Raw genomic sequence first — 20,823 nt, 5'->3', positions numbered from 1 at the left:
ACTATAATTATTATATATTGGTGGTCCCCAGTCCCCACAATGCAGCACACTGATCAGATATTTGAAGCACACTGAGCACAGATATGGAGCATTTTCAGGCAGAGAACGTAGATATTTTCAGCACACTGAGCACAGATTATTTGCAGCACACTGAGCACAGATATTTGCAGCACACTGAGCACAGATTACAGAGCTTTTCAGGGAGAGAACGCAGCCATGTCCTCTCCGTTCAATCTCCAAAGCACGAGTGAAAATGTCGGCGACGCGCGGCTCCTTATAGAGAATACGAATCTCACGAGAATCCAACAGCGGGATGATGACGTATGGGCGCGTTCTGGTTAACCGAGCAAGGCGGGAGGATCCGAGGCTGCATCGGATCCGTGTAAAATAGGTGAAGTTCAGGGGGTTCGAATCCCGAGGAACCGAACCCGCTCATCTCTAATTCTAACACATATAACATGTGATGTAAATTAATTTTTATTTAACTACTTAATAACATTTGCCCACATGATTAGAGATCCCAAGTGTCTGCTTTAATCCCCTGTAATTGAATTTGTATTTTTAGAATCAGCACAAATGATATATTGTAACTACTCTAATATTCAAACATGCATTAAATTCCATAGAATTATATTGCCCATATTTTTAACTTTCCATAATCATAATCACTATGTGATATAGGGCTCTATGTACTAAGCTTTGGGGAGAAATAAAGTGGAGAAGGATAAAATACCAACATCCAGCTCCTAATTTTCATTTTCCAAACACAGCCTGTGACATGGTAGTTAGGAGCTAATTGGCTGGCACTTTATCTTTCTCCACTTTATCTCTCTACATTGCTTAGAACATATGCCCCATAGATTCTTCCATCATCAAATTATAGGAGTCTCTATGAAGTATTAATCACCACTTATACCAGTTTTTTTTTTATCACTGAAGAGGTTTTTGCCTCTACCTCCTTTTTTAGAAGAGATAAATCATTGATGTCACTTTGTGCCACTAGGTAAGGCTATCTTGAGAACCCTTCTATCTTGAATACCCTTCAATAAGCGACCTGTGAAACCAAATATCTCCTCCCATTGATATTTCATTGCACATGTGCTTATTATCCATGCCTACTTTTGCAGAGTAAGGACATTATGTTTCACTGGGCACATACAGTATAATGGTTCTTAAAGCAGGTGATAGAAAATTGACCCAATATATCGTTACATGTTCTTATCATTTTGTTCTGATTGTAGATTGTGGCAAATCCCTTTCCTCAATTGCCCTTATTTATTGGTCACTTTACCATTTTAATATACATATTATGTGACACATATTGCTTATATTGCTGCAATAGTGTCCATCACTATTGCTTTGCTAAATAGCAGATATATCAAATTAAATTACATCATCATAAATATCCCAATCTTGAGCATTATAATATGCAGTTAAACCATTATCACAAATATGCCAACAATTATCATTGTTTAATTGTAAGAATAATTGTAAGAACAGTTATTTAAAATTAAATTATACCATCCTTACTACAAATATATCAATGCTAACAATTAACAAGCTTTATATAAACACAAGTATTTTAAAACAATTTATAAAATGGTATATGTAGCCTGAAATGATGTTTGACATACAAATATCCTAAAACAACATTTGGGGTTAGAGGGAAATGTAAAAAAATATCAAATAAAATAATATAATAGTATACGTAATAATATGTAGTAAATGGGGAAGGCAATTTGTCAGCCTTTTTATAAACACCATTATATAAAAAATAAAATAAAATTGACATAGATATATTAATGCATTGCTAAAGTAAGAGACATAAAAACATAGAGGTACTTAAATATTACAATAATCTTCCAAAATGTATTGAGTTATTGATATTATAGAACCTCCATAAATATTTTTTATCACTCTGTGCTCCCACCACAAATACTTTTCCAATAATGTCTGAACTAAGGGCATTTGTGAAATCATAATAAGATTCAGCTATATTTAACCAGACATGCAACTATGCTTCAACAAAGTTAATTTCCATTCTGTCCTGTTTCTTGGTCAAAACACTTTTTATTTGACTAAAATTGTTTTCTTGGTAAGTATTGCTTACTGGAATAAATATAAGAAAATAAATGAAATCTTGTACTCACTTGACATTTAATTCTTTCTGAAATATTGAGCCTACACTGAAACGTTGATTGTTAGTAAAAATTAGATGCATTAAAAAAGCAAGTACAGTAACTGTGTGAGCAGTAGGGAGAGGGGTGGAGTAAGACCTGTGGTGTTCTCTAAAACGTCTTGGGCATTGTCCTTACAGAAGTGACTACAGTAGTTGTTGAGCATCACTCTGAGGATCAATTCTTGTACAGTACAGGTCAATCCTAGCTGCTTGGTAGAGTTCCCTCCATAAGCTAACTCCCACTGCTTGCTCCAATTATATAATGCACTGTTAACTATGCCTTAATTTCTGGGATTTGTAGTTGTGTGTGAAGTAACATTATGTAAGAGGTTTGATCAGGACAACCCAAACAAAATAGAAGTCTGGTCTAATGGTTTCCAAATCTCAGTGATCTAATCATCTGGAAATTATATTTATCTTTTCTTTCTGATCTGCATTATGCAGGCAAAGCTCAGATGTGTCAGAATAATTTGATTCCAAAACTCTAAATGCTCATCTCTACCTTAGATAAAATAACAGATATGCTGTACAGATATAGCTCTATTCAATACACTTGCATACAGTAGGCTTACCCCATAACATCCCTTCATTCATCTGGAACACCTATGATATATACAGGTTCTAAATGTATAGGTGTCCCACATTAAAGTAATATTATGGCAAGTACCTGATCTTATCTGCTATTATGTCTAAAGGTAACAATAATTAGCAAATATTATGGGATCATTAACAAGTTATTTGAAATCTTGACAACGTATAGGTATTGTTCGTATTAGGGTTAGGATTAGGCTTAGCTTTAGGGTTATGGTTAGGTTAAGGGATTATTTTTAGGGTTAGCATTAGGTTTAGCATAGGCTTAGGTTTATGTTTAGGGTTAAGCTTAGCTTTAGGGCTATGTTAAGGGATAGTGTTAGTTTTAGGGTTAGCCTTAGCTTTAGGGTTAGGGGTTAAGTTTTGGGTTTAGTTTAGGGATAGGGTTAGGTTTAGGGTTAGGCTTAGCTTTAGGGTTAGGGCTAGGGTTAGGCTAAAATAACCAAACATATCATATGTCGACATTATAAATGTATACAATCTGAATATGTCGACATTCAAAACATGTTGCCTTAAATACATGTAAACTTATTGAATGTTGACCAAATGACCATGTTAGCATTATGACTGTAGACATTCTGAACCTGTCTACATTTTGATGTCTACCTTCTTAATGTCAATAAGTTATTCCGCACACATTTTAACTTGTATGTCAAAAACTATAAGTAGTTTACTCCTGGTGCCAGTGATTAATCAGATATTGTATATAAGACATGAAATGGGAAAAGTTAAATATATTTTTTTGTGTTTTAACTTAAAATCTATATCTGTGTGTGACTTTACTTTTAAGATATCTTTACTGTATATATTCTGCTTCTGCGATAATTCCCATAACTGAAAGAGTATTTCCAGTTCTCAATCCAAATCAATTTAAAGCATAAATCCACATCTCAAGATATAACACATTCATTTTTATTATAAATAGACTATCTTATTATGGTGCATTGTTTCTTTCTGATATTAATATTATAAAGAAAAATGTAAATAACCTTCAATCACTTACAGACATGTTCCAACGGCATGTGTTATGTCAGCCTGGAGTCAGCAGGAATAAGAGAAATACCAAACACCAAATAATGTTTTTGAGATCAGAGGTCAGTTCCACTATGACTAACATTCATTTATTATTACAGAATTAGTTTTTCTTCTAAGTTCAGTACTGATTAAGAGGGTTGGAAATAGCTGCTTTTTAAATTGATTGGCTGATTTTGTATAAATGACCAGGCAGTTAGCCAATAGATGCTTATAATTCATTGTTGGTTGCCCTTTTCACGTCACTGCCCCAGACTGCTGGGGCTCACCCCCGCCAGTTGCCACCTGCCTCACATACCTTGCCTAGTGGGAAATCCACCACTGAATATCACAGTAGTCTTACTAATCATTTAATTTAGTCACTCTGAATGTCTGCAAATATTTAGCAGATTCACAAATGATAAATAGTAGTGCACCTGGATGTTTAGGACAATATTTTGTCTCCTGACTTGTCCAGTATCATAAAAGTTATGCTAAATATTCAGGCTACAGTACAGTATGTAATAATCACTCGCTGTATGGAGTTTACTTTGGCCAGACACTGGGCTAAATGTAATAGCCTGTGAATTGCAGGCATCAGCGGATTCCGTGCGAGTTTCCCTGATGTTTTAAAGTAACAATCACTTAAAAAGCAAAACCACATTGGTTTTGACTTTATAATGATCACTACTTGAAAACATTGGTCAGACTTGCACTGAACCCACCGATGCCTATTACATTTACCCCAGTGTTTAGGAAAGCTGCTGTAACTTATACTTTAAAAAACTACTGAACTATAAAAACTTGATCTTACCTTTTTTTTCACTCAATTTTATTAAGTATAATTCACTTGTAAGATTATCAGCATTTGTAACAAAGCCAAGATCCTGTGCATGCAAAGGACAGAAGCAGCTGTCTGTACATTAGCTAAGAAAAAATTATTTGTTCGGACTAGATGTATAATCAGAGAATGTTTTCTGAAATCTTCAGTTTTAGATGTATAACAGTCACTATAAAATAACATTTGCAGCACTTAATACTGTATAAACCATCTATTTACCATAATACAGAATACTGTACTATGATAGACTGATAATACTACTACTGCCATGACACCATAATCACCAGATGCCCCCGGTAATTTCCACACCTGTCATTCATCTGGGGTAGGCGGCATATGCCCCTATTAATTCATGCCACTGTCATTTAAAACAGGTTTGGCTGGGTTTGTGTTTTTAGTGTAAAATCACACCCTGGGGGGTCTTAAATTGGCATGGGAGCAGGGGAGAAGGTGCAGGAGAAGCGAGGAATGGGACAAGGTTATCATCTCGTGACCGCCGGTCATGCATACCACACCCTTTTAGAAGATGTTAGGTGGTTATACATAATTTTAACTGAATTTAATGTAATGTTTAAAGCACAGAGGTCAGTGCAGGAACTTAAGAAAACTTAGTTTTGTTCAAAATATGAATCAATACCAAATATTTCATACTTCCATTACATATATTGCATTGTGTATATAGGGATGTATTCAATTGATGTTAGATCCTTTCCAACGGAGAGGATCCGACATCTCAGTATTCAATTAGCAGCCAGATCCAACATGATTTGCCCACTCCCGACAATGCTAATCCAACTTTTTTTAAAGTCAGATTGACATTGTCGGAAACGGGGCTAAAACCTGTCGGGTTTGGCCGCAAATTCAACATACGGTAAGCCGCCGATCCGCGTGCTTTCCAACAATTCGGATTTTCTGACATGTCGGATAAATGGCACTTTGATTGAATAGGTCGAATTTGGATTCTGCCTTAAATTGCCGTTTATTCGACAAGTTAGGAAAATCCGACTTGAATTGAGTACTGCTCATAGCATATAATCCTCATACATCTAGCCTCAATACACCACTCAGTGCGAGATGCCCAGCTCAAGTGAGCCGCCAGGTCTTGTGCATCTCTGCTAGTGCCGGACATTACTGAAAATGTATCTCAGTCTCAATACACCAAGGGGCTGTGCTGATTAATTTGATATGCGAAACGTGTACTGGATGTCTGTGTGAGACTGAGTTTGAATACAGAGCACAATGGAACTTGGCCTGAAAAAAGCACTTTGTATACAGATTTAGAGACTCAGTTCCACACAGATATAAAGTGTCACATTTAAAATGAAGTAGCACAGTCTCCTGCTGCATCTAGATGGATTGCACTGCGAGCAACATGCATTTTCATAAAAAAAGATGCACGACATGGAGCTGGCATTCTGAGAGGGGCTGCTTGGCATGACTGTAACAATGATACAATGATGTATGAGGACACATCTGTATAGCAAACCATACTTGCCTACCCTCCCGCATTCAGCGGGAGGCTCCTGTTTTTACCGAAGCCTCCCACTGCCCCGCAAATCGTCCGGGTCCTCACGGTATTTCAATTTTTTTTATAAATATGGACTGCGCATGCACCAGTCCCAAAGTGCTGGTGACGGAGGCGGAGCCTGCACAGGGTGAAGACTTGTGGAATTGCAACCTGCTGAGAGGAGAGGAGCACTCACCTTGACAACATGCTGCAGGCTGCAGTTTTGGTGGGAGGCGGGGCTCTGCTCATTGGTTGGCAGGACCGCAGCATGGTGCTTAAGAGCAAGTACGGGTGCCTAGGGTCCGGCTCTGGTGGTGGTTTGTTGGGCAGGGCTTCCGCCAGCGGCTCTGCATTTGCACTGTTACATGCTGCTGCCCATCTGAGCAGAGATCGGCCAGCAGCAGGAAGGACAGCTCACACAGCTGAGCTGAGCCTGCAGCGGGAGAAAGTGCCAGGGGCCGGCTAGCAATAATATAAACATGCTGCTCCGTTTGGGCGGTCGCTGGCAGGGCAGCTCATTAAACTGATATGAGCCGGCAGCAGCGGGGAGTACCAGAATGGGTGCGTGTCTGGCAATAGTAGAATCTGCAAGAGTACAGAAGAGAGGAAGGGTAGATGGAGGAGAGAGGCTGACTCTAATGCTAACTAACTGGACCGGCTGGTGCCACTAACAAATATGGGCCCTGGTCCTGGGTGAGGGCTACTTTACATGCCCAGATGCAGCAGCTCCTCCTCCTTACTATGCTGTCAGCCAGCCACCGTGTCCTGCCTATATCCTCCTGCCTATGACCTGGGTCTGCCTGCCTTCCTCAGTGACACCCTGCAGCTCACCTCGATGTTGATTGTACACAGTGTGGTGAGTAACCTGGTAGCCCTGTTTGTGACCCCCTACCTGTGTGTGACCACTGTACCCCCTAACTGTGTGTGACCCCATATACCCCCTTTGTATCTGACCCCCCTATACCCCTTACCTGTGCGTGTGACCCCTGTACCCTCTGCCTGTGTGTGTGACCCCCTGTACCCCCTCACCCTAGGTGTGTGTCCTCCTGAGCCCCCTACCTCTATATATTACACCATGTACCCCCCTACCCCCGTATGTGTGACACCTTGTACCCCCGTATTCCCCTCAGAGTTTGACACCCTGTACCAACTACCTTTGTGTGTATGTCACCCTGTACACCCTTACCCCTGTGTGTATGGCATTTTGTACCCCCTACAAGGTGTGTGTGATACCCTATACTCCCTAACCCTCCCCCATGTTTATGACAATGTACACCCTCTACCTCTGTGTGTCACCCTGGACCCCCCAACCCCATTCTCAGGGGTAATATGGGTGATTATATTTTTGATCTGTGAGAGTGGTTAAATGTGCTTTTTAATGTGTAGTTTGTCCCAAACCTTCCTCTCATACCTTCTGTATGTGGTTCCCAGTCAGCAACCACCAACTCCTCTGTCCCCTGGTCACAGCCCATCACTCCACATCCTTTGTATCCCAATCAAAGTCTGTCACCCCAAAATCTCTGCCTCACAGTCACAACCCGGCACCCATAATAAAAAATATTGTCAGCTCTGTCCTCTGGTCACAGATACCTCTGCCTCACTGTCACAGCCTGTCACCCCACACCCTCTACCCCTGCTCACATGCTATCAACTCACACAATCTGCTACCTGCTCACAGCCTGTCACTCCACACATTTATCTACTTGACACAGTCCATCGCCCCACAACCTGTCCCCCAGTCACAGTCCATCACCCCACAAACTCTGTTCCCCAGCCTGTTACCACACAACCTCTGATACTTTTAAATGTATTTTGTGTGAATATAGCATTTTAGTGTAGTTTTGTGTGACTCTGGCTTTTTTTTAATGGTGTTTTATGTTCATCTGGTACTTTCAGTGGCTCTGGATGTTTTCAATGTATTATGTGGATGTGATATTTTCAATGTACTTTTGGGGGACTAGCTTTTTTTAAATATATTTTTATGCGGATCTCGCTTTTTTAAAATGTTTTGTTAGTATATCTGATGTTTTTAATGTATTATGTGGATCTGGCTTTTTGCAACATATCTTTATGTGGATCTGGCTTTTTCTATGTATGTATTTATGTATGTATGGGTGTTGCATTTTCAATGTATTTTAATTTGGATGTATCTTTTTTTAATGTAGGCCAGAGTTTCACATACTCCGCCATCCAGTTCAGGTTTTAAGGATAGCCAAGCTTGAGCACAGGTGACTAGGTAGACATGCTTGAGCACAGGTGACTTAGGGCCTAATTCAGACCTGATCGCAAAAGCAAAATCTTTCTCTCTTTAATGGGCAAAACCATGGGGGTAATTCCAAGTTTATTGCAGCAGGAATTTTGTTAGCAGTTGGGCAAAACCATGTGCACTGCAGGGGAGGCAGATTTAACATGCGCAGAGAGAGTTAGATTTGGGTGAGGTGTGTTCAATCTGCAATCTAATTTGCAGTGTAAAAATAAAGCAGCCAGTATTTACACTGCACAGAAACAAAATAACCCACCCAAATCTAACTCTTTCTGCACATGTTATATCTGCCTCCCCTGCAGTGCACATGGTTTTGCTCAACTGCTAACAAAATTCCTGCTGCAATCAACTTGGAATTACCCCCCATGTGCACTGCAGGTGCGGCAAATGTAACATGTGCAGAGAGAGTTAGATTTGGGTAGGGTATATTGTTTCTATGCAGGGTAAATACTGGCTGCTTTATTTTTACACTGCAATTTAGATTTCAGTTTGAACACACCTCACCCAAATCTAACTCTCTCTGCACATTATATCTGCTCCACCTGCACTGCACATGGTTTTGCATATTAGAGAAAATTTTGAGTTAGGCCCTTACTTAGTAACTCAGTCAATTTGATTTAACTATCTGGACTCAAGCATGGAAATCATGAAAACCTGGACTGTGATGACGGAGTTTGGGTAACTCTGATGGGACCCATAGTAGCGGTGTCATCAGTTCAAATTAAAGGTGATGAGCTCAATCATCACTCTTCAAATCGATGGTGCGCTGCTGTGGCTACATCTCAAGCTATTTTCTGCTGGCTGTACACATCATGCTGGGATGAGGGACGGGATTATGTGCTAGGGGCACCAACAAAAGTCTTGAATAGAGCATTAAATTGTCTAGGGCTGGCTCTGCGGGTGGGGCTCTGCTATATGAGTGACAGCAATGCTGGGTGTGTGAGGGGGTTTTAGCTTGTTGTAGTTTCTCTCTGTGGAAGCCGAAGTGACAGAGAGAGGTGGGAGGAGGAGCGATGGGAGGATAAGCAAGACAACCTTTGGGACTCATGTGAGGGAGCTATGCAGGGTGATATAATAGGTATAGTTTAGTGAGTAGGGAATGCAAGAAGAGATAATAGGCATATAGTGAGTAGGGTACAGAGAGTATATACAATATATAGATATTATATCACCCTCTGTACCCTACTCACTATATACATATAATATCACCCTCTTTACCCTACTCACTATATACATATTATATAGCCCTCTGTACCCTACTCACTATATACTATATATATATTATATAACTCTTTGTGGTATGCTGCTCTTTGTACTGTAGTTTTCACCCGCCACTGCAAGACACACTTCTTCATGAAAACAGATACGCCCATGGGTGGAGCTAGACATGACCATTTGGCTGGAACATGACATGCTCCCTCAACGGCGCTCCTTCAATCTCCCTGAAACTACTTTTCAAAAGTAGGCAAGTATGATAGACACACATACACACACACACACACACACATATATATATATACACATGTTTGTGTGTGTGCGTGTGTGTGTGTGTGTATATATATATATATATATATAAAATTGAAAGTATTGCTGATAACTTTATTTAACCATGATCAGTGTCATGTTCCCTCTGGACCTCATGGAGCTGAAGGAAAATGCAGTCTTTATCCAGTTCATATGATTCTGTGAGACCTGTGCGATTTCCCTTACAGCTGTTTTTTGACAAATCACCCAAATTAGATCCGGCACTCGCTATGACTTTCCTAAGTGAGTTCATTTTGAAAGTGTGGTATTTGAAGCAAGTTGGCTGGTAAACCCTAGAGGGCTATATAGAACCTTATCATCCTGCCTTGACTAAAACATTGTGAAAACCTTACATTAAAACATCCATTTTGCAGAGCTTTCATTAAAAGGTTTGACATAAACAAACAAAATCACAGAGCTCTGAATATGAGACACATTTGTAAATGTATGCAGCACCTGCAAATTCAGTCAGGTTAAATTATGTGTAGTGTCTACATATCTGTATATTAAATACCAGGGAATTGCTAATTAGGTTGGAAGAAAAATACATTGAATAATTAGATTAAAAACTGTAACACAAGTGTATAGTAAATGACTTTGTGTAAAATAAGCAAAGCATCTGTTTTGGTTTCTGCACACATTGCCCTAGGCAGAAATTTGCAGTTTTTATTTAGGGGGAGATGTACAGTAGCAAACCATGGAAAAAGATAAAGTGCAGAAAGATAAAGTATCAACCAATCAGCTTCTGTCATTTTTCAAACATCCTGCAAAATGGCAGTTTGAAGCTGATTGGATGCTACTTCATCACCAGTTTATCACCCAACATTAGCAGAGCTGCCAGCTGACTCACGCCAGGCATCTCCTGCTGCATGGCGCATTGAGGCAAGATGTATGAGGACACATCTGTATCCAAGCAGAGGTAGAAGTCACAGTTTTAGCAGCCATGTGAGTACTGTGTGCGGGTGGGTTGGTTGTGCAATAGTGTTTGGCATATGTGTAAGGTGTATTATGCAAGTCAAGAGGCACTATGTGTGTCATTATGTGTATAAGGGCATTAATAATGTGCAGCATATGTGTAAGGGACATTACAGCATGTGTATAAGGGCATTAATAAAGGTTGGCATAATGTGTAAGATGTATTATGTTTATAAGGACATTAATAACATATGTCATATGTGTTAGGGGCATTACTGTGTGGTATTTTGTGTATAAAGACTAATGTGTGGCATTATGCGTATAAGGCGCTCTACTGTGTAGTGTTACGTACAGAAAGGGCACTATTGTGTAGTGTAATGTGAATAAAGAGCAATATGGTGTGGTGTAATGTGAATAAGGGGCACTAATGTGAGGAGTAAAGTTTATAAGGTAAAGTGGTACTACTGTGTGATGTAGCATGAATAAAGGACACTATCGCATGATAAAATATGAATAAAGCTGCACTACTGTGTGGCGTAATTTGAATTGGGGGTACTTTTGCATGGCCATGCCCTTTGCCAGCAAAAACACGCCCTTTTTTGGCTGAGTACTGAATGTGCGCACTGTGCCTATTTAAAATATAGGGGGTAGGAACACCAAAATAAGGACTGCTATAGTGCTAGGGGGCACCAGCCAAAATCTTGCCTAGGGAATCATATTGGTTAGGCCCGACTGTGCTGGCAGCAGGTAGCACCTCATGTGCTTAGTGGGAAGTCTGCCACTGCTTATTCAGAACTATTGAAGATTTAGTAGAACATTTAGGGGTACATTTACTAAGCAGTGATAAGAGCAGAGAAGTGAGCCAGTGGAGAAGTTGCCCATGGCAACCAATCAGCACTGAAGTAACATCTATAATTTGCATACTATAAAATGATACAGAGCTGCTGATTGGTTGATGAGGAAATATCTCCACTGGCTCACTTCTCCGCTCTTATCACTGCTTAGTAAATGTACTCCTTAGACACATATCTTTACCTCAGGAGTGGCACTTTTTGATTTGCCTGCTCAAAGCAAGCAACTTAATTGCCTTGAACCCTACATTATTCTTTGAACATTCAGAGCTGGTAAGTGACAAAATCAATGCCTACAATACTTTCTATGTGTAGGCAAAGTTTAATCACAGAATTTGAATGATATAGCTATGCACACATTGTATGACTACTTACTGTCTGACTACTAAACAAAACAAAATAATGTGTTTATATTTGTTAATTGACAGTTGGGGGTGTCCATTCTTGATATATTCCATATAAAGTCTAGAACTGACCTCAAATTTATGGATACTAGCAAAAGTTCATTATTTACAATAGACTCTTTGTTGTTTAGTGTCCTATAAGTTTCTTCCAAGTCCATAAGTCTCAATATGTCCCAAATGTTTACCAAGGTAAAGTTTGAACAAATAAGTCCTTCCACCTAATCAGCACAAACCTTGACCCCATACTCATGAAAACCCCACTACAATTGGACCCACTTTCTTGCCAAATAACTTTATGGTTTGATGACGCCCACCTATTTCTCATATGCCACTGAAACTGGGACTGTTCCTCTTTAAATCATATGACATATGCTGTTTATTTGCTCTTTGTCCTGTCTAAACCAGTCTTATTTTATTACTGCTTTTATTACTGCTTTATTACAATTGTGTTCGATTGCAATGGAATATCCTGCTGTTAAAAAAGTAAATGTTAATAAAAAATAATTATGTTATCATGCCGTATAATTGGTAATTGATAAACGAAACATTCAAAATAGCTATCATAGAGTTTCAGATTACAATGCCATTTTAAATTTGAAAAAAATATTTTAATAAAGAGTTGTCTTCTTAGAAAACCCAAAATTCTATATAACAAAACATAGCTGCTGACAACAGTAAATGATAAATGCCACATTTGCAACTGTTTTTTGATGTCTGACCTTTAGGTAAATATAGTTTGTGTGTAAAGACATACAAGGAGTTTGGCTTTCTGACAAAACTGAAGAAAATATTTATTTTTGCAAAAGGTCACTTTTCAGCAACGCTCACCAATTAATAGAAAAACACACAGGTAGACTTAAGTGAATCATACAACTTCATTGCATATTTATATTTACTTAATAAGACTTGTGACATTTTGCAGTACATATAAATAGATATACAATGAGAGCTGTACTGTGTATCAAAAGAAAACTTTTTATGACGCAAATCAAAAGCCTTGGGTTACATCTACAAATCTTATATTATCCAAAATCTTTGAATGTTGTTCAGCCCTTATATTTGTTGAAATGAAAATTATATCCACACATTTTGGAGAAAGAGAACAAAACTACTTAATTTATATAATTGGTACAATATAGAAGTTTCCATGTGTATTTCTGAAAATACAGTACCTGGGAAGTGTACTGTTTTGTTATTTTACAATGGTGGAATTGAGTGATAACAGACAGGGTACAAACAACATTTTCTTTCCATGGAAATGTATTCAGGCCAGTAAACCAGCTATGCTTCTATTGGCAGCCTGCATGGTGATATAGTTATGAACTATAAGGTTTCTGGCACTGTCAATGTTATATTGCTCTACAAACACATTTATTCAGAACTTGTGTTACTTTATTAAGTTAGCACAGGGGTATGACTCTTTAGAGATGTTAAAGCATTGAATGCAGGTTGAGTTGGATAGCTAGATATAGTGTTAAACCAGCTGCACAGATATAATGAACTAGCTTGCGTTGAGTGAAGGCATTTATCCACGTGTTTATTGCATGGCGTAATCTTGCCAACAGTGCTAGTTGATTGTCCTGTAATCCTGCTCTGAGCACCCCTTTCCTTACCCTCTGAACTTGACTTTGTCCCTGACTATTACCTGTGAATTATCCTATTTATTTTTTGTTAGAACTGTGTACTGACCTAGCTTGATCTCTGTCCTTACTTTACTAATCTCCTTGCCTGCTTGCTTAATTACCTCTGTGTACTGAATTCTGGACATGCTTTTGGATTGCAGTTTTGTCTGACCCCCACTTGCTATCATTCATTTGCTATGCATCTGATTATTGTTGGTTTACTTGGTCTTCACCTGCCTTAATCCTTGTCTGTTGTTTGCTGAGTACTATTTAATGGACTGTTTACCACAAATCTGTGGTGGCCTGGAACCACAAGACATACAGTATGTATACGTTGCTGTGTTTGCTCATCATATCATTGCATATTGTATTTTTAAGAACATTCTTGCAATTTGAATTCTACATAGAAAAGAAGTACCAAATCATTATTACCTGTTAAAGTATGTTATGATGGTAATAGGAAATTCTTTTCCAGAATAATTAGTTTTATAAGTGTGTTTTTAGATGGTGGGAGTAACCTGGATCACCTCGGTGAAGGTCACACACACAGATTCCACACATAGAGAGTCTGGTTGGAATAGAACCTTCGTCCACTAACCACTGTGTCACTGTGTTGTCCATTTCAAATGATTTGCTTTTACTAATAAGGGAACAATTGTTAATTATCTATAAATTGACTACTTACATATTCTTGTATAAGAAATGTAGGTGTTATTTAATTTTTCATATTGCTAGTATTTATCCCAGTTTACACAAGCAAGGTATATGATACTATAAATATACAACATGATATGCTATGTTAATCAAATAAACTGATTTCACTCATGATTACTCTAAGTAGGAATTATTATTACTACTTAAAAGAACTTAAATAATCAAATACTTTCCAATTTAATTCAATATTTTAAAGATGCTGAGACTGTTCATGTAAGTTTGAAAGTCATACCAAAAAACAAAAATAGGCAAGCTCTAGAATCAGGAATTGGCAGAGGTTATGAGTGTGTGGGGTCATATTCTTGTTATCATCAATTATGATCCAACAGAGGGAAGGGTAATTTCCCACTCTGTGAGCAAGTTTGCTGTTCAACAGGGTAAGGGGTGCATTCTCTCATACACTGATCTTTAGGATGATGATGATGATGATGATGATGATGCCCATCTCTATAGTCCCATGTATGTGCATGTGGCTGGTTTGTTCCTTTATTGAGGGAGTATATTTTCCATTGTGTGAGTGGCATTGTAAGGTCATTTAGGTAGTGAACTGTAGTTCTAGTAGAATATGTTTACTGGAAATCTTTGCTACTAGTGATCACGGAAATGCAAGAGGTAGTTTCATGTCTCCTCCTCATTCTTGGGGCGAGTTGTCCCTGTCCTCATTGGGGGATATGGTCACCTTTTTGGTAGCACTATGAAGCACTATGTAGCACTATGAAAATTAAGGGAAGGTGTTTATGACTAGATATGAGAGTTGCAATGCTTTCTTGACCACTCATCACTCATCAATAAAGCTATGACTGTAGAACACTGCCCATAGCATCTACATCTTAACTTTAGTGCAGGGATAGATGTTCATATTATGGTTTTGAACTGTCACATTCTTGTTCCAATTAACTGATAAAAATAGAATACTGTAGGCACTTTTATATTTTTTTTTACTGTATGTTTTATTAGTCTACACTAATTTATTTTTTTGAGGCAACTTTCAGGCATTAAGCAGAAAAAGTCAACAGGAAAAGTAATAAAAAAGAAAGTTGCATAATTTAAAGTGTAGAAACTTAGCATATAGGAAGGTTTTATTAGACATGTACTTCAATATAGTTGTGTTTGTTAGCTACAAACTCCTGACTTATATATAGATGCTTAAAAGTGAATGTTTGCAGTGGCTGTGTGAACAGCTAATCTGTGGCAAAACATTAATTACATCTTTCTAAATATATCCCACTTAATCTGATTTTGTGTAGCCTGAGCTAATTATCCCGCTTCACTGTAAGAAAATAAATTAGTAAAGTTAGCAAATTACATGCTACAATGATTATTTAAAATATTTAGAGTAAAGTGTTTGATTGCATTCATATACCATAGAAAAAAAGAGAATTATGTTGTAGGGTACATTTGCTAAAAAAATAAGTAATAGTTGTTTTTCATATAAAATTAAGCATACCCATTATAAAAGGGTTTTCATTTTGCACCTTCGGGTGGAAAATAAAATGATACAATTCTAATCTAATAGCTGCAGAATATGTATACACACAATGCATATAACTCTGTGGAAGTGTGCCATTTTGCTCACCTAAGACACATACCTACAGTAAGTGCTACGGTAGATTGTGTGGCCAGTTAGTTTCATGATATTAAGTGAAAAATGTGCATGGAGTTCAGTTTTTAAACCGTAACATACAGTACTGGTTGCCTGAGCATCATTTAGGGAGAGCTCTATCAAAGCTTGCAGAGAGATCAAGTGCAGAACAATCACCTCCTAACTGTCATTTTGAAAAAAAACAATGACAGGAGCTGATTGGTTGGTATTTTATCTCTGTCCAAGCTTTAATAAATCTCCCACTTATTCTTAAACAGATTATGAAATGAAAAGGGCATACTGTATACTAGAGAATAGCGCCGAACCCCTTGTTTTGGTTTAGGATCTGTATTAACCTTGTGTTTTGGTTTTGGATCTGTAATTTTTTTAACAAATTGATAAAAACAGCTAAAAGCACATAATTTGGCACTTTTTTGTTTCTAGAGTATTATTAAATTCAAAAACATTCATTTCCAATCAATGTTGACTACGTCACAGCTCACCATATTCTTCACTGATATTGCTTGAACACACAGCACAGTGCCTTAGAGTGCTCCTAGTAATGGCACCCTAATGACATTATTTTTTAACACAGTGCCTGAACACAAAAGACAGTGCTGTAGCCCACAGTCCATGCAATAGTTCTGCTATGTTTTTTTATTACGTAGTGCCTCTTTAATTTAACAGTGCTCCTAATGGCTTTTTTATTACTATAAATGTATGACAGTGCCTCTTTATTACTGGAATGGATTTGCCTTTACACCTGATACAGGTACACCATACAGTAATAGCCTGCCACCCGATACAGGTACACCATATACAACATACAGTGATGTCCTAACACCTTATACAGGTACACCATATACACCATACAGAAGTGTCTTGACACTTGATACAAGTACACCATACAGTATACACCATACAGTGATGTCCTGACACCTGATACAGGTACACCATGTGAAAACAGATAATAGTAGAAGGAAATAAATTGTGTGTGTGAGCTACCAGAATCATTGTTCCCTGCTACAAAAGCATTGCAGGAACATGCAAACAGCACATGTGGTGGTGAGCACATATGCCCCTGAAAGGGAATAAGTAGGTGTAACTGATGCCGGATGGTGCGCTGCTTGTTGTGTAGAGAGGTTGCTGAGATGGGCCCACTCATGTACAACTGGACTCTTGAAGGTCCTACACATTTTTCCAGGGACTTTTTGAATAGGAAGTATGGTGCGCCTGAAGAGGCTTGATAAACATACAATAGCCAGCCAATCACAAGGACATAAAAGATCAGTCAGCGTGGCTGACCAGTCACACATTGGATTCATGTAGTTACAGTAGTTTCCAATCACCATCTAACTAACCCTAATAGATGCAGGCTATTGACCGACATCAGAACTAACCAATGGCATGCCTAGAAGATGTCAAATATAGTCCCATAGTAACAACTAACATTATGTAGATAGACAATGAGTTCAGCCATTTATGCTTCAGTGCCAGTTTAGCAATCCAAAACACATGAGATACGACATCTAGCAGGAAAAGTTTTGCCTCAATTTTGGATCCGAGCCAAGAGGGAAGATCTGAGCATGGACTCGGATTTACCTATAATGTTGAAGTTTGGGTGGGTTTGGTTTCTAAGAAACCAAACCAGCTCATTTCTACTGTATGCATACTTTTCTTCTAACATTTCTACATTCGCTTCATTTGTTTATTACATTGTGTCTTGTATACCTATAAATATATTTAAAAATATAAAAAGCCCTTGGAAGACAAAAGAGATGACAAGCTGTTTGGAATAATAGTTGTGCCACCACCTAGTAAATTTAGCAACAGTCCTATAAATGTGCAATTTATGTATATTGGTCTTATTGGCTCAAATAATTTCTTAAATCGGAAAAACTTCTATAAATTTGTCAAGAAATATAAGTATTTATAAATAATAATTTTGTTTAAAAGTAGATTTTGTTTTTATTGCTTGATAATGGCTAACTGTAGACTGATGGTTTTCATTGCTTTCCGGCTGTGTTTTAACTGGAAAATATTTAAACTGTCAGCTTTGCTTACAGTATATACTGTAGCTATAATTTCTAGGAATATTGCTAGCATTGTACAAAGGAAATGAAGATGATATGACAACAATTACATTTCTTCGATTGTGTCATTTTATAAGTTGTGATGTACCATCACTAACTCATCTGGTTGACAGTTTATAACTTTTATCTTTTTAATCGTAAAGGAGAGGAGGGTAAATTATTCAGTTTGTAGACAATTGGGGTAGATAGTTTAAGTCATAAAATCTATATTCAACTTAGATTTCGATTAAGGCCAAATTTCAAAAAGTTCATGATGGAGCCTGTAGGGGTGGGGGCTGGCATACTACTGTAGGTTACAGTGATAGGCTTCTACAGTTATAGTGATAACATTGTCAGGTATACAACAATTAAGAATCATTTCTTGTGGCTGTAAATTTTACAACCATGTTTGGGTGGCAGCTTGTAAGTAAATGTGTCAAGAAAATGTTGAAATCAATGGGTTTTTCACCTATGTCACTTTTTCAAGCCTGGAAAATATAACTTATGTTTAGTGAAAATTGCATTGGCATTTGCTCTATGTATCCATACCTGACATGTAAGATGCTGAACCTATTCCTGAGACCCATTGAAGGTTTCATGTGATCTGCTGTTTCTTAAGTTGCACTGTACATGCATCCAGATTGTGTCCATGCAGAGTGGCAGCTGTAATTTCAGGTGCTTCCAGAGAGAAGTGAATTGAATATGTAGTGGGTGTTCCTGTGTGTTGACAGTGAGGTGAACAGAGATGGTCCATTTTTTGGGATTGTTACAGGAGTGTCATAGGTGTGTTGCATACAGTGGTTGCATACACAGATGCATGACCATTTACACAGGAGGCCATACTCGGATGGACAAACTGCCCATCCCATAGGGCTGGGGCAAGTTTTGATGGTGCGACTGATGGTGGCAACTGAGAATGCATTAATTAATATTATTGCATGTACAAATGCTGAAAGTGTCAGTCCTTACATATTCAGACGAGTCTGGTTGAATATAAGAGGACTTTGTTGTGGCTTGTGCATAAAGCCACATATGGACGACCACCAATAGACACAGCTTGGGGTGCTTCTGTGTCCATCTGAGGCCCACTATGACTTATTTTATTTAAAATCATATTGAGTTGTAAACATTCACATAATTTCTCACTAGGTTGTATTTAATGAACTAGAAAGTTTTGCTCACTTTACTGGAGGCAATATATTGAGATTCTATTTGTAAGTCTATGATGATTTTAATTGTAACATGAATGTGTATAGTGTTGGGAACTTAATGCCAAGCACTATTAAAAAACAAAACACTACTGTAACTAGCATATTCCTAAAATGGCTGGAGTCTTCATGGGTAAGATGAATAACCTTTGCAACTGGTGACCCGAAATGTCTGCCACACCCCTTGTATGATATTGTATTATCACCATGACCTCTTTATTATGCCCATTTTTTTTTACTGTATTGCGTTCATACTATCAGTTAAGCACCTTGAGTCAGCACTATATAAATAGTATTATTATTATTAGTAGTAGTACTAGTAGTAGTAGTAGTAGTAGTAGTAGCAGCAGCAGCAGCAGCAGCAGCAGTAGTAATATTTGTACAAGTAGTAGCAGCAGCAGCAGTAGTAGTATTTGTATTAGTAGTAATAGTAATAGTATCAGCAGCAGTAATAGTAGTAGGAGAAGTAGTTGTAACAGTAGTAGCAGTAGAAGTAGTAGTAGCATACTTACCTACTCTCCCGGAAGCTGCGGGAGGCCTCCGTTTTTTGTGGTAGCCCCCGCACCCCCGGAAGAGTGGGCAGGTCTCCCGCATCCTGCTCGCACCCTAGTGATGCGAGCAGGATGAGAGATAACCTCCAGCATTCGCGGGTCCGTCGGGTGGAGAAGGGGTTAAAATGACGCAAATCGCATCATTTTAGCCCCGCCCCCTTCCCGCGGACCCGCAAATCGCGGCATTTTCCGATGCGGGGGTGGGGCTTAGTGATGTCACAGTCCGGCCCCGCCCCCCGAAGACACCTGCTGCGTCTCCTCTCCTGGCTTCTCCCGGAAAGGAGAATTAAAATGTAGGTAAGTATGAGTAGTAGTAGTAGCAGCAGCAGCAGCAATATTAGTAGTAATAGTTGTAGTAGCAGTATTATTATTATTATTAGTAGTAGTAGTAATAGTAGTAGTAATAGTAGTAGTAGTAGTAGTAGTAGCAGTAGTATTAGTAGTAGTAGTAGCAGCAGCAGCAGTAGTATTAGCAGCAGTAGTAGCAGTAATAGTATTAGTAGCAGTAGTAGTATTACTAGTAGCATCAGTAGTAGTAGTAGTAGTAGTATCAGTAGTAGTAGTAGCAGCAGCAGCAGTAGTAGTATAAGTAGTAGCAGCATTAACAGAAGTAGTAGTAGTATTAGTGGTAGCAGTAGTAGAAGTAGAAGTAGTAGTAGCAGCAGCTGTAGTAGTAGTAGTAGTATTAGTAGCAGCAGTAGTAGTAGTAGTAGTAGTAGTAGTAGTAGTATTAGTAGTAGTAGTAGCAGCAGCAGTAATAGTAGTAGGAGTAGGAGTAGTAGTTGTAGCAGCAGTAGTAGTAGAAGTAGTAGTAGTAGTAGTAGTAGTAGTAGTAGTAGTAGTAGCAGCAGCAGCAGCAATATTAGTAGTAGCAGCAGCAGCATTATCAGCAGTATTATTATTTTTAGTAGTAGTAGCAGTAGTAGAATTAGTATTAGTAGTATTAGTAGCAGCAGTAGTAGTAGTATTAATAGTAGTAGCAGTAGTA

At 38.3% G+C, this 20,823-nt stretch overlaps 1 long non-coding RNA gene across 1 annotated transcript in view; it reads left to right on the top strand.

Annotated features, from left to right (window-relative positions):
* The first annotated feature begins 3,779 nt into the window (after positions 1-3,779).
* LOC134947714 (uncharacterized) overlaps positions 3,780-20,823 on the top strand; it is a 137,078-nt gene continuing 120,034 nt past the window's right edge. Inside the window, exon 1 of the long non-coding RNA XR_010182717.1 lies at positions 3,780-3,864. This is a non-coding gene — a long non-coding RNA (uncharacterized LOC134947714). The remainder of the gene's footprint in view (positions 3,865-20,823) is intronic.

Source organism: Pseudophryne corroboree, chromosome 8 (genome assembly GCF_028390025.1).
Source record: "Pseudophryne corroboree isolate aPseCor3 chromosome 8, aPseCor3.hap2, whole genome shotgun sequence".
In the NCBI taxonomy this organism is placed as follows: Eukaryota; Metazoa; Chordata; class Amphibia; order Anura; family Myobatrachidae; genus Pseudophryne; species Pseudophryne corroboree.
The sequence above is the reverse complement of the archived record's forward strand: the minus strand, read 5'-3'. Positions and strand labels throughout refer to the sequence as shown.